At 38.3% G+C, this 14,143-nt stretch overlaps 1 protein-coding gene across 7 annotated transcripts in view; it reads right to left on the bottom strand.

Annotated features, from left to right (window-relative positions):
* The window catches only part of PAPOLA (poly(A) polymerase alpha), a 67,334-nt gene that overhangs the window by 51,618 nt on the left and 1,573 nt on the right, over positions 1 to 14,143 (bottom strand). The window lies entirely within an intron of this gene.

Below are 14,143 nucleotides of genomic sequence, written 5' to 3'. Positions count from 1 at the left end.
TGTTGACCAGGATGGTCTTGATCTCTTGAACTCGTGATCCACCCACCTCGGCCTCCCAAACTGCTGGGATTACAGGCATGAGCCACTCTTAACAAATTTAAAATTTAACAAAGTTAAGAGATCTACTCTTAACAAATTTAAAATTTAACAAATTTTTAAGTGCACAATACAAAGTATGCTTACCACATATCCTAACATAATTGTATTATCTTGTGTTATTCATTGCTTTATGAGTTTTTCTGAATAAACTACAGCCCTTCATAATTATCCTGGGATTATGAATGCTTTTATAAATGATTTTAACACAAGTATAAGCCAAGGGAAAAAAAGTATAAACAGTTCATTTTGTCTAGGCTAGATCTGGTTCAAGCAAGGAGAGCTTTTAAGTCAAGTATAAACTGAAATCACATTTTTGTAGTTTCAAGGAATAAACCTCTATTTTTGTTTTGTGCAAGTAATATGTTTCTCTGCATTCTTTTCCATTCTCAAAGAATTAAATTCATGACCAGTTCAGTCTGAATCATTAAAAAACAAAGAGTATCTTTTTTTTTTTTTTTTTTTTTTTTTTTTTGGCGCGGAGTTTCACTCTTGTTACTCAGGCTGGAGTGCAATGGCGCGGTCTCGGCTCACTGCAACCTCCACCTCCTGGGTTCAGGCAATTCTCCTGCCTCAGCCTCCTGAGTAGCTGGGATTACAGGCATGCGCCACCATGCCCAGCTAATGTTTTGTATTTTTAGTAGAGACGGGGTTTCACCATGTTGTCCAGGATGGTCTGGATCTCTTGACCTCGTGATCCACCCGCCTCGGCCTCCCAAAGTGCTGGGATTACAGGCTTGAGCCACCGTACCCGGCAAGAGTATCTATTTTAAGATTCCTCTAACTTTCCCACTTTTTTCTTACTCAAATCTTCAGATTTTCATTAACCCAATAAACAATGTTTGGAAAGCTCTTGTCTACTTTAACTTTCTCACCAGAACATTAGAACAGGCCCTAATTTCTTAATGTGCACAAGATTTGTTCAGCCTAATTAGAAAAAAAAAAATACTGATGATTACACTAACATTTTAATGGGGAAATAAATCATATGCAAGCTGGAAATTTTTATTTACTTTATTCCAAAGGTAGGCACATCATCCAGCCTCAGTATTACTTTGTGTCTAGATAAAACCACATGTATTCCATCTAACTCAAGAAAGAACATGTATAGACCAGGTATGGCATATCATGCGTATAATCCCAATGCTCAGGGAGGCACAGCAGGGGGGAAAAAAAATCACTTGAGGTCAGGAGTTTGAGACTAGCCTGGGCAACATAGCGAGACACCCATCTCTATGAAAAATAAAAATTAGCTGGGCTTGGTGGCACATGCCTATAGTCCTAGCTACTCAAGAGGCTGAGGCAGGAGGATGGCTTGAGCCCGGGAGAGAGGGAAGGAGGCAGAAGGAAAGAGGATGGAAGGGAAGAGAAAGAGGAGGGAAGGAGGGGAAGGAAGGGGAAGGAAGGAAAAGGAAGAAAAAGGAACAAAGAAAGAAAAAGAAAAACATATGCAACATAGACCTACCAAATAAAAACAAACAAATACATACTCTGAAATTTATAAGATATTTGTGTCTCCAATAGAAATGGCTCAGCATAAGCTTAAGAAGCTACACTAAGAATTCCAGGCTGCCAGATGTTTCAAATGTCCAAAGTAGAAACATTAAATGGAAGTGAAGATTTTTCTTTTAACATTAGAAATTAAGTAGAGTGATAAAACAATTTAAGGAATCTTTTTGTTGCTGTTCTCCCTCTAACAAAACTATGTACTCCAATATTGGGCAATTTGGAACACAAACCTCCAAAGATTAAGGACTCTTCTGCCTTATATACATACACACTGATGCTCTCCTGTAATCACACACCAGACACGTATCAATCCCAAGAATGCAAAGTTCTTCCTCCCATTCTTGAACACACTAGACATCAGCCCGTTCTAGAAACATTTTTACCAGTCTTTTTCTTCAGACATTATTCTACTTCGAAAAATAAACGTCTACAATTCATATAACACAAAAAGAAAAAATACAAGCCAGACATATAGCTACAGTATTTGTGATACCTTAAAATGTCTCCCTGGTTTTTAATATGAAGAACACTACCTTGCTTGAGCAGCTGGTCTATTTTCATCTTACCAACATAATTAGTATTTTACCTTTAGGGTACTGCCTGAATTCTTAGAGTAAAACTGGTAGCCATCTAGCAAGTTCTCTATAAAAACACAAGAATTACTGTATTTCCTTAAAAACTATTTTTAGTATCCTAATTTCTTGCTCCATTGTATATCTATCTTTTTTCTTCCTTTTCGTTTACATCTAATGCAAACATCTTGCCAGTTTTAAATATTATGACTAAAGCATTCTTAAAAGTCTTAATCCTTTCTGGATCAGAGTAACACATAAATACCTATACATAACAGTACCTATATGAATTTTGTCCCCTCTCAAAATCATAAAGGACAGTCAAACTCTCCTCTATATCCCCTACCACATACACACCTTTTCTTACAGGTTCAAGGCACTGTGTAAAGAATTCTCAGAACTCTTCTCTCCTTAGAATGAGTTTTCTTTACAATAAATTATTCTTATCAAGCCAAAGTTCACATAGAACACATGCCTCTTAATTTTTTAAATTTTAACATTCTATATAACAATCCCTTTTTAACTATTCTAGCTTTGACTCTTGGCAATTTTGGTCCCAACTCCTTTCCTTCTACTCCTTTGTCACATGGTTCCACCATGCATACTACTAAGCATGTCTTCCTAAAATACAACTTTCCAAAAACTGTAACTTCTGGTAATGGCATTTAAGACAGACTACAAAGTCTGGTCTCAACTCAAAAGCAAACTGATAAAAAAGAAAGGAGGCTTGATTTCCCTTCTGCTACTCATTGTATTACTCTGGTTTCATTTCTGCCACTAGTCGTATCATTCTAAGTAAGTTGCATATCTGCGGATTTACCTTAGAATTTATTATATCTCTTCTTTACTTTGGATAACAAACTAGGAATTTTACAACTACAACGCATAACACTACAGAGCAGTTTCCAAATACCGAAGTTTTTAGACCAATGCTGAGAGGCCTAAATGCTGCAGGTCTTTCCTTTCCCCATGCTAGGCTGTCAAGATGATTTTAATTAGGATAAATATTTAGGAACTTAGAATAGTGACATTTTTGTCTAATCAGCATATGACTGTTAGCTATTTTGGCTGGACATTTGTTTCAAAAGGTTAGACATAGAATTTTAACTATCAAGAACCACCTGGCTGGGCGTGGTGGCTCACGCCTGTTATCACAGTACTTTGGGAGGCCAAGGTGGGTGGATCACCTGAGGTCAGGAGGTCGAGACCAGCCTGGCCAACATGGTGAAACCCCATCTCTTTAAAAAAAAAGTAAAAAATCACCTTGGTACAGTAATTATAAATCTAATTCAAATAGTGCAAGTTCCTATGATTTGTTAACTGGAGTTTAATGGTCATACATTCAAATAGGCAAAGTACGATCATCTTTGGACATATACTGATAACCATTTTAAGTCAGTGGAGAAAACTATGAAATACGCAAATGGCATTGATTATCCACAGTAAAATCTGAAAGCGAGATGCTATGATTTCGAAAATATTTAAAAAGCATAAAGGCACTAAAAGAAAATGAAAAACATTTTCAGAGCCTTACTCAAGGCAAGACACAAAATGCAAAAGTCATACACAGAAACATGTTAACTTATATCAAAATATTCCAACTTTTATATAGTGACAATACAGCATAAGGCAAAGTTAAAGCAAATGACAAAAGGAGAAAATACATGCAACTTACACCAAAACAATACTCTTATACATAAAGAACTCTTCAATCAATTTTTTCAAGTTTCACTGCATATCAGGGAAGCAAATTAAGACAACCAGACTAAAGAAAAAGAAAATTTAATGTATGGTAAGAATGAAAGACAAAAAACCTCCAACGTTGGCAATGCTGTAATCAAATGAGCCCTTATTCATCACGATGAAAGCAAACGCGTTACATCATTTTAAAAAGCAATCCGGTATTTGCCAAAATTAAAAATGCATATACCAATTTTAAGTTTGTCTAGCGACTTTATCTCTAGCCGTCTACAGAAACACCAGGACAGAAGATTCAAACTGAAAGCCTGAAGCTGGAAGACTTATTCTCTTTAATCATGCATTTTTAAAATATAAAATATTACATAAAAACCTAAATCGTCAGGCCTGATGCAGTGGCTCAGACCTGTAATCCCCACACTTTGGAAGGCTGAGGCAGGAGGATCCCTTGAGCCCAGGAGTTTGAGATCAGCCTGGGCAACACAGAAAGACCCCCATCTGTGAAAAAAAAAAAAAAAAATTAAAAATTGGCCAGCCGTAGTGGCATGCACCTGTAGTCCCAGCTACTCAGAAGGCTGAGAAGAGGATTTCTTGAGCCCAGGAAGCTGAGGCTGCAGTGGGCCGTGATCACAACACTGCAATCCAGTCTGGGCGACAAGCGAGACCCCCATCTCCAAAAAAAAAAAAAAAACAAAAAAAAAAAAAAAAATTTCCAGCCACTCCTAGAGTATAGGTGAAAGGACCGGAGACAGAGCAAAATAGGGACCGGAATTCCAGCATAACAGAAACCAGCTTGAAACTGAGCAGTGTCTATATCCTAGGGCTATCCCCTAAAAAGGGAGTTTGTTTGGTATACTTCGTTCATTCATTTGTAAATTAACTCTCTTGATGTAATTGGTTCTGGAATTTGAACCTTGCTCACAGAACTAAGACAGAAAGGCATTCAAGAGTGTTCACTGAGCAAAGTATGCAATGAGGTAAAACTGGAAACCACCTAAATATCCATCAATAAAGAACTGGTTACTTACAGTACATGCTTACAACATAAAACTATGCCAAAATTAAAAAATGAGATAGTACATGTAGCAGCATACGTATCAGGAAAAAAAAAGTGGCAGAATATAATTATGATCATAGCTGCCATTTGTTGAAATTTCAACATATCCCAGGTACTATGTCAAGCACTTTACATTATTCCCAATTTTTTTCTAGCAACTCTTACTATCAATAAATGATCTCCATTTTAAGAAACTAAGAAAGAAGAGTTGACTAAGTTTACTGGACCAGAATGTGAAGCCAGATATCTGATTCCATAGCCTATAATGATAATAATCTCTATACTGAGGCATCTCTGTACATCATTTACAATATATAGTCATATAGATATACATTTTCTTTTTATTTTAGAGATGGGGTCTTGTTCTGTTGCCCAGGTTGGTCTAAACTCTTGAGCTCAAGTGATCCTCCCTCATAGCTCAGACTACAGGCACATACCATAACAGCCAGTTGTTGTTGTTGTTAAACTATTTGTATGTTATGTCTATAATATTCATAGAAACACAACCAAGCAAAATTGAGACAGGAAAATGTTACTTTATATTTTATAAACTTGTTTCCACTTGTTAAATTATTTTTTAAAGTAGATATTAATAATCTTGCAAAAGTTGAAAGTCAACTAATTCTACCATTCAGCATGAAATTAGAATAGTGGTAGCAAGGAGGCTAAAATCGCCCCATGAAATGGCAGCAAGGGGCACCAGACAAATCCTCAATTTAAAACAATAATTAGCTTTTGGTTATTAGCTAAAAACTCAGTTTCTGCTAATTAAAGCACTATTTTGTGAAATAAACCAAAATGTTTAAAATAGCTTTTTAGTGCAATACTCTGTGGCTAGAAATAATAAATCCAAAGCAAATCATGATTTATTTATTGCTCCAGAAAGCTGCTAGGGCAGCCAAGGTTATTAAACACCAACTCAATTTTCCTAAAAATACTTTTTTCTCATCTACTTTTTGTCCGAAAGTACAGTATTAGGCTGAAATGTACCAAATTCCTAAATATGCATAAAAGACAATGCTAAATAAAATACAAAGATGCTTAGGACAGTCTCTGTTCTCAATGACTGTCTCAATCCTAGTCTGGGATTCAGATCCTTAAACGACAAGTAAGCAAAAAATATTAAAGAAACAAAGATATGCTGGGTGGATCAAGAAGTCAGGAGTTCAAGACCAGCCTGGCAAACATGGTGAAACCCCATCTCTACTAAAAATACAAAAATTCAGCCGGGCATAGTGGTGTGTCTCTGTAATCCCAGCTACTTGGGAGGCTGAGGTAGAACTGCTTGAATCCAGGAGGTGGAGGTTGCGGTGAGGGGAGACTGTGCCATTGCACTCCAGCCTGGGCAACAGAGCAAGACTCTCTCTCAAAAAAAAAGAAAGGGGGGAAAAAAAAAGAAAGAAAAAAAACAACAAAGATAAAATCATGGCTATGCCAGAAGGTTAAGGTGTCCACATTAAATGATTCAAAGGGGGAGGGGCAATCTAGGCAGATGACTAACACACAATAGGACAGAACATCCTATTACCAATGGTGCTTTCCTCAAATAGTTAATGCTTAAGTACTTTGTATCTCAATTTAATTTTTTTTAATAGAGTCAGGGTCTCACTATGTTGCCCAGGCTGGTCTCAAACTCCTGGGCTCAAGCAATCCTCCCATTTTGACCTTCCAAAGTGCTGGGATTACAGGCAGGAGCCACCACACCCAGCCTGTGTCTCAATTTATACAAAGCTCATCAGGCTCTACTGATCAATCCCCACCTCCTGATATCAGGTGTTCAGAAAAAGTTGTGGCGCATGAGTTTAACAGAGTCAACTGCCCCAATTTATAGCTACCACTTAACAGAAAATGCTTTATTATTTGCATGATAAAGTTAAAACTGAAAGCTGAACTTGCTAAATATTCTTCTTTGGAAGCAACAATTCAACACAGTACAATTTGCTGTTTAAAGGTCTTAACCTTAAACATAACATGTTCATTCAAAGGACAAGGACAGATAAGGCATAACAGATCTCTCTAAAGTATCTCAATGTGCATTAAATATTAATTCTTAGCCAAAACAATACAATCTCCTTTTTCACAAGGTATTCAGCATATAATGGTAGTAGCTTAGAGGCAAGCATATTGCTACAATATGTATTTGCTAAGAAATTAAAAGGATGATTAACTGGCCCACCACAAGGTGCTCTGTGCTAGTGGTACTAAAAACATTTACAACCCAACTATATTCTTTTTTTTTTTTTTTTAAGACAGAGTCTCGCTCTGTAACCAGGTGCCAGGCTGGAGTGCAGTGCCACTATCTCGGCTCACTGCAACCTCCGCCTCCCAGGTTCAAGCAATTCTCCTGCCTCAGCCTGGGACTACAGGTGTGCGCCACCACACCCAGCTAACTTTTCTTTCTATTAGTAAAGATAAGGTTTCACCATGTAGGCCAGGATGGTCTAAATCTCTTGACCTCGTGATCAGCCTGCCTCGGCCTCCCAGAGTGCTGGGATTACAGGCGTGAGCCACCACACCCGGCCTGAACCCAACTATATTCTTAAAAACGTATTCCAGGTCCGCCATCCAGCCAATACTTAGTAAAGTAGCAGCAGAGGCTCAAAGATGATGTAATAGCTTGTTTATGCTGAAGGGGAATAAAGTATGTATGATAAAGCCCAAGGCCAAACTGAAAATTCAAGGTTGCTTATGCAGAGAAAGGGTACTTACTCTTCAATTACTACAATGGCCAAGTTATTTTTCCTCACTTCCTAAGGGTATTTTCAACTGCCCCTTTGCACGGCAGTGCATATATTTTTTTTTATTTGTGTGTGTGTATGTCCCTCTCTCTCATATAACGAGAAGAAACTTAGAAAGAAAAAAAAAAAAAAAGGCAAATTGTGCAGTCCCACATCAACTTGCCAATTACAACTTGAAAATGAAAGAAATGTAAATTTAATAAAGTAGGAAACGGAACCTGAAAAAGTATGAAAATGTACCAGAAAATAGTCAAAATTATAGTAAGTCATAGTATTACATACATTAATTCCAGGAAATGCAATTTAAATGTTTCTAATCATCACAATAACAGGAACGCTATTGTTCATCAACCCCAAAATTATAAAAACTGCCATAAAATGCAAGAAGCCAATTTCTGGACAAAATATAGAGGGAATGCAAATTTGAAAAATAATTCTGTAACAAAAGAGAGGAAAGAAATATAACAAAATGCCTTTAATTTTTTCTTTCCCAAATCCTTAAGTTTCCACACATAAGAATGCGATACAGTGCAGTACGCCTACATACAATCCAAAGATTAAAAAAATTAAAAAGGAAACTCCCATCAAAGGTACTGGCCACAAACTGGGGTCTGTACGTGGCAACTCTGTGCATGGCTTTAAATAAGAATATACACACAAATGGCCGGGCGCAGTGGTTCACAGCTGCAATCCCAGCACTTTAGGAGACTGAGGCAGGTGGATCACCTGAGGTCAGGAGTTCCAAGACCAGCATGGCCAACTTGGTGAAACCCTGTCTCTACTAAAAATACAAAAATTAGCCAGGTGTGGTGGCATGCACTTGTAATCCCAGCTACTCAGGAGACTGAGGCATGAGAATCGCTTAAACCCAGTTGGCGAGATTGCCCCACTGCATTCCAGCTTGGGCGATAAGAGCAAAACTCCGTCTCAAAAAAAAAAAAAATATTATACACACAAATAAAGCCATTAAAAGTATAGTCATGTGCCACATAACAGTATTTTTCAGTCACATAACAGTATTTTTCAGATGGACCATGTATAGAACAGTGGTCCCGTAAGAGCATTAACACCATACTTTTACTATTCCTTTTGTGTTTACATATAGTATATAGATACACAAATGCTTCCTAATATGTTACAGCTGCCTACAGTATTCAGTACAATAACATGCTCTACAGGTTTATAGCCTAGGAGAAATAGGCCATAACATAAAGCCTAGGTGCATAGTAGGCTATACCATTTATGTTTAAGTGTACTGTTCCCATGATAAAATCACCCAACACGTTTTTTCAGAATATATCCCTAAGCGATGCACAAGATCTCGGGTTCTACAGTATGTTACATTCTGTGTATACTACAAGTATATATGATGTTACTTTTGTTTATATACTTTTGTACATACACTTTTAATCATGTAAATAACTTGCGATTTAAATGTTATACACACATAAAAAATGAGCTTGAAAATTAAATGTACTTGAAACTATACACAGAGATCCCAACTGGCCAGGCATGGTGGCTGAGGCCTGTAATCCCAGCATTTTGGGAGGCCAAGGTAGGAGGACTGCTTGAGACCAGCCTGGACAACATGGCAAAACCCTGTCACAATAAAAAAAATACAAAAATTAGCCAGGTGTGGTGGCACATGCCTGTAGTCCCAGCTACTCGCAAGGCTGAGGTGGGAGGATCCCCTGACCCTGAGAGATCAAGACTGTGGTGAGCCATGATTGCACCACTGCATTCTAACCTGGGCAACAGTGAGTCCCTGATCTCAAGACTTCAACTGAACTAACAACACATGGTTCCCTACAGTGTCCACAGGAGATGGTATAGTGTACTGGAATGAGGATGGAACATGGAATCAAGAGCTGATTTAAGCCCTAATCTACAATTTTGCACCTTGATGAATTTGGTCAAGTATTCTTTTAAGCCTCAACTTTAACCAACTTTTAGGGGAACCTCCTATCATGTTGCTGCTTTGTAAATCATAAGCTGGCATTGTCGAATTATTTAAAAGTTGCTAAGTAATTAGTACCCTGAACATAACAGAACATACAGAATAAAAGAGACACACATACCCTCCCCCAAAATGATAACTAGCTAAGAATCCAGATGGTCTCATTTTACCCGAAAGTAGTTTTATAAACTTGCCTAGATAAAATTAAAGGTGAAATTTAATTGCAATGTTAACCTTAAGCTGACTTAGTTACCCAATGGAGTGTTCTGATAAATCAAAACATTTTTAAAGTTGTTATCCAGGCAGAACTGGCTTCTGCCTTAAGGTGAGGAAATGAGTAGGTTCATACGTTTACTCAACTCCAATACCTTACCTTCCAACTTCTCTATCAAACAGTATGAACCGAAAACATGTTTAAGGTAGAACACATCTCAAAAGCATAGCCAACATTTACTGAGCAACAGAATCCCCAAATTTTAAAATGTGAGACAAAATATCTCACAGTTCTGTTATCTTTCCTAAAGGTTATGTAATACATTGTTTTTCACCGACAACAAATCAGAGGGTTGGGGTGGAGTGAGGTCCAAGTCCATCCCCAGTGTTCAAAACACCACCAGAGGCCAGGTGTAGTGGGCCTGTAATCCCAGTGCTTTTGGAGGCCAAGCCAGGCGGATTACCTGAGGAGAGGCGTTCGAGACCAGCCTGGTCAACATGGTAAAACCCTCTACTAAATATACAAAAATTAGCCAGGCATGGTGGCACATTGCCTGTAATCCCAGCTACTTGGGAGGCTGGGTAGGAAAATCGCTTGAACTTGGGAGCTGAGCTTGCACCACTACACTCCAGCCTGGGCGACAGAGCGAGACTCCATCTCAAAAAAGAAACACCACCAGAGATGCTGCATGGGTAACTCACACCAGCACTGAAAAGTCTACTTCATCTTGGGGCAGCTGTTCTCAAGCAGGATTTCTCAAGCTTTCAAACATTTTGGTCTCATGACCCTTTACAACTCTTAAAACATACTGAGCACCCCAAAGAGCTCTTATTTAGATGCATTATGCTAACCAATATCCACTGCATTGACAATTATAACTGAAAAACTTTTAAAGTATCTGTTCATTTAAATAACCAGAAACTCACTACATGTTAACATAGCTTTAAAAAACTGCTTTCCAAAACAAAACATTTAGTAAAAATGGCATTCTTTTGCATTTCTGTAAATCTCTTTAATTCTGGCTAAACCAAAGATGGCTGGATTCTCATAGCTGCTTCTGCATTCAATCTGTTGCAATAAATTGTTCTAGTTGAAGCATATGAAGAAAACCTGGCATCACACCAACATTATAACCGTTTCGTTTTGTTTGTTTCATGGAGACAGCTATGTCACTCAGGCTGGTCTTGAACTTGTAAGCCCCAACAATCCTCCCACCTCGGCATCCCAAAGGGCTGGGAGCAACATTACAATTGTAAAAGAGGAGTATTTAGTCGTTTCAATTAATTGTGGGTAGTCACACCAGAACTCCACAAGTGGCAGTTTTACAAAGATTAGTTACAATATGAAAGTTAAAATCCTATTAATAAACCCTCAGCACTCTGTTGTATTAAAATCTGGTTTACCTTGCACTCTGAATGTACCCTTGAATGCACATATGATTTTATTACATCACGACTGTCATTTGGAAAAAATGAGTTCACTGAATTATACAGGTCTACCAGACATTAACAACTATTACTCATTTTTTAAGCACACATTATACAGCATCAAAACTATATGCATTAATATTACTACCAATCTCAGCAGAAACATCTTTTAAGTATTGGGAAACTGGTAAGCTCATGATGGAAAAACAAGCTTCCTAAAATTCTAAATTTTTCTTGAAAGCTCAAATTTTTCACTGGCCACGAACAGAATCAGCTGTTTATCTTGTAGTGACAGGCTCGAGTTATTCTCACATGTCTCCTAAATACTCAAATATGAATACCCACAGTTCAACACTTTGTTCTTTCAGATAAAAATGGAGCACCATAAAAACACCAGTTGAGCTCACAAATCAATATACAAGTGCTTCTCAAAAGCACTGTAATACGCCCCAGTATGCAGCTTAACAAGTACTTTCCATGGTCATGGTGCATTAAAAAGACAAAGTGTCAAGATTTAATAAAATCAACCTTCTTTTACTGCTTCATCAAAAACTTTTTAAACTAGGAGTGTACAGTCGTTAAGAAATAAAATGATCAAAAAAAGAAAAAAATGATTATATACAATATGGGTCCCTATGCCTTGACTGTGTCTATGATGGATGCAGCATTTCCCACCAATGCTTTTGACCATGAGTGCAAAAGCTGAAAGACAAAACATCTCAATAACATGAAAACAGTTTGAAGCTATGTGACCTCTGAAAGATCTCAGTGGTCCCCCTCCCCAGGCATCCACAGATCATGCTCTGGGAAACACAGATACACACTATCACCATCCACCGGTAGGTACCAGTTCTGCTTGTTATGATGTAGAACTACTCCAATCCCCTCTTTCTTGGGCAGCCTTTGCAAATATTTGAGAGGAAAGCTATTGTCTCACCTAAATATCTCTTTCAGTAACTTCAACAACATTTTACGCATGTGGCAGCATAAATGCCACTGATACTTAGTACTCTCCTTTATGTCTTTTTATCATACCTGTGATAGCCAGAACTGAGCTGATGCCAAAAATGATCTGACCAACACAGAGTAAGGCAGAAGTACATCTAGTTCCCATAAGGACATCACACTTTTCATTAAGGCCGTGGTTCTCAACCAGGAGATTTTGCACCCCAGAGTACATCTGGCAATGTCTGGAGACATTTTTGGTTATCATTACTGGGGAAATGAAGGGGTGGGACGCCTAGAAACCAGCAGGTGGAAGCCAAGGATGCTGTTAAACACCCTACAACACACAGGACAGACACCTGAAAGGAACGAAATCGGCAAAAATGTCAATAATGAGTAGGTGAGAAACTCTGTATTTAATAGATCCAAAGACTATCAAAACTTTTGGAAGCTTAACCAAAGCATGACTCTTAAATCAGACTATAATCTTTTCACATATATGTATGTAGCTACATAGGAAATTTAGACAAATATGGATACGATCAAAATGTTCTGTAATATCGTAAATTTCAGTAATTCTGATTTAAATCCATTCTGACAACTCACCTAGGGTCCATGCCCCAATGCCACTCACGCATCCAAATTTAACATTAGGGCAGGCATACCAAAAATGAAAGTCAAACACAATATAGCCGGGGAATCACAATCCAATACATCAAAAAAACAAAATTTATGACAGTGTGACAGTAGTACATGAAAAAAAGCAAGCAAATTAATGAGAAAAAAGCCCCATTTTTCTTTAGGCATTCTTTTTTTTTTTGAGACAGAGTTTCGCTCTTGTTACCCAGGCTGGAGTGCAATGGCGCGATCTCGGCTCACCGCAACCTCCGCCTCCTGGGCTCAGGCAATTCTCCTGTCTCAGCCTCCTGAGTAGCTGGGATTACAGGCGTGCACCACCATGCCCAGCTAATTTTTTGTATTTTTAGTAGAGACGGGGTTTCACCATGTTGACCAGGATGGTCTCGATCTCTTGACCTCGTGATCCACCCGCCTCAGCCTCCCAAAGTGCTAGGATTACAGGCTTGAGCCACCGCGCCCGGCTTCTTTAGGCATTCTTTGGACTCTATAGTAATTACAGTATACCTAGTTTTTGAGCCTCACTGTTTTGCCCAGGTTGTAGTGCAGTGGCATGACCAAGGCTCCCTGCAGGAGGTGCTCCCTCCTGGACTCAAACAATACTCCCACTTCAACTTCCCAAGTAGCTGGGACTACAGGCATGAGGCACCACGCCCAGCTAACTTAAGTGTTTTATGTAGAGATGAAGTTTCGCCATGTAGCCCAGGCTGATCTCAAACTCCTGGCCTCAAGGGATTTACCTGCCTGGGCCTCCCAAAGTGTTGGGATTACAGGCGTGAACCACCGCACCTGGCCCTGTCTTCCATTTTAAATACTTGAACTGACTCGCAAAGAATTTGAAATACCTAAGGTCTTTCATGGAAATGTGTATCTTCCCTCTTCAAAGAATGTTGGGGGAAGGAAGGTATAAAAGTACTTTTAATTCCTAGAAATAAGATACAAACTACTTAACGTTATTTCTTCATTGAAGCCTTTAAAGATGTACATCTATCACTTTTAATGCGGGCATGACTATCAGAAAAAGAAGTCTCTTTTCAAAAACGGCAAAATGTTAACTGTTAATAATACAGTTATCACCTGGCATCACTGCAAACGTTTATTTCCTATTTAACTGAGAAACACCACAAAAATCTTGCTCAGACTAAGTTCTCCTAGGGTCGCTTACCATTCCATGAAAGGGAAAAATCAGTCAACAGAAATTATACAGATTCCAAGATTTTAGACACGTATAGTTAATTAAGTCTAACCAACGTTTTCATCATATAAGTAATGTAACAGACTTCTTAATAACTTA

Source organism: Saimiri boliviensis, chromosome 2 (assembly GCF_048565385.1).
Source record: "Saimiri boliviensis isolate mSaiBol1 chromosome 2, mSaiBol1.pri, whole genome shotgun sequence".
Taxonomy (NCBI): Eukaryota; Metazoa; Chordata; class Mammalia; order Primates; family Cebidae; genus Saimiri; species Saimiri boliviensis.
The sequence above is the reverse complement of the archived record's forward strand: the minus strand, read 5'-3'. Positions and strand labels throughout refer to the sequence as shown.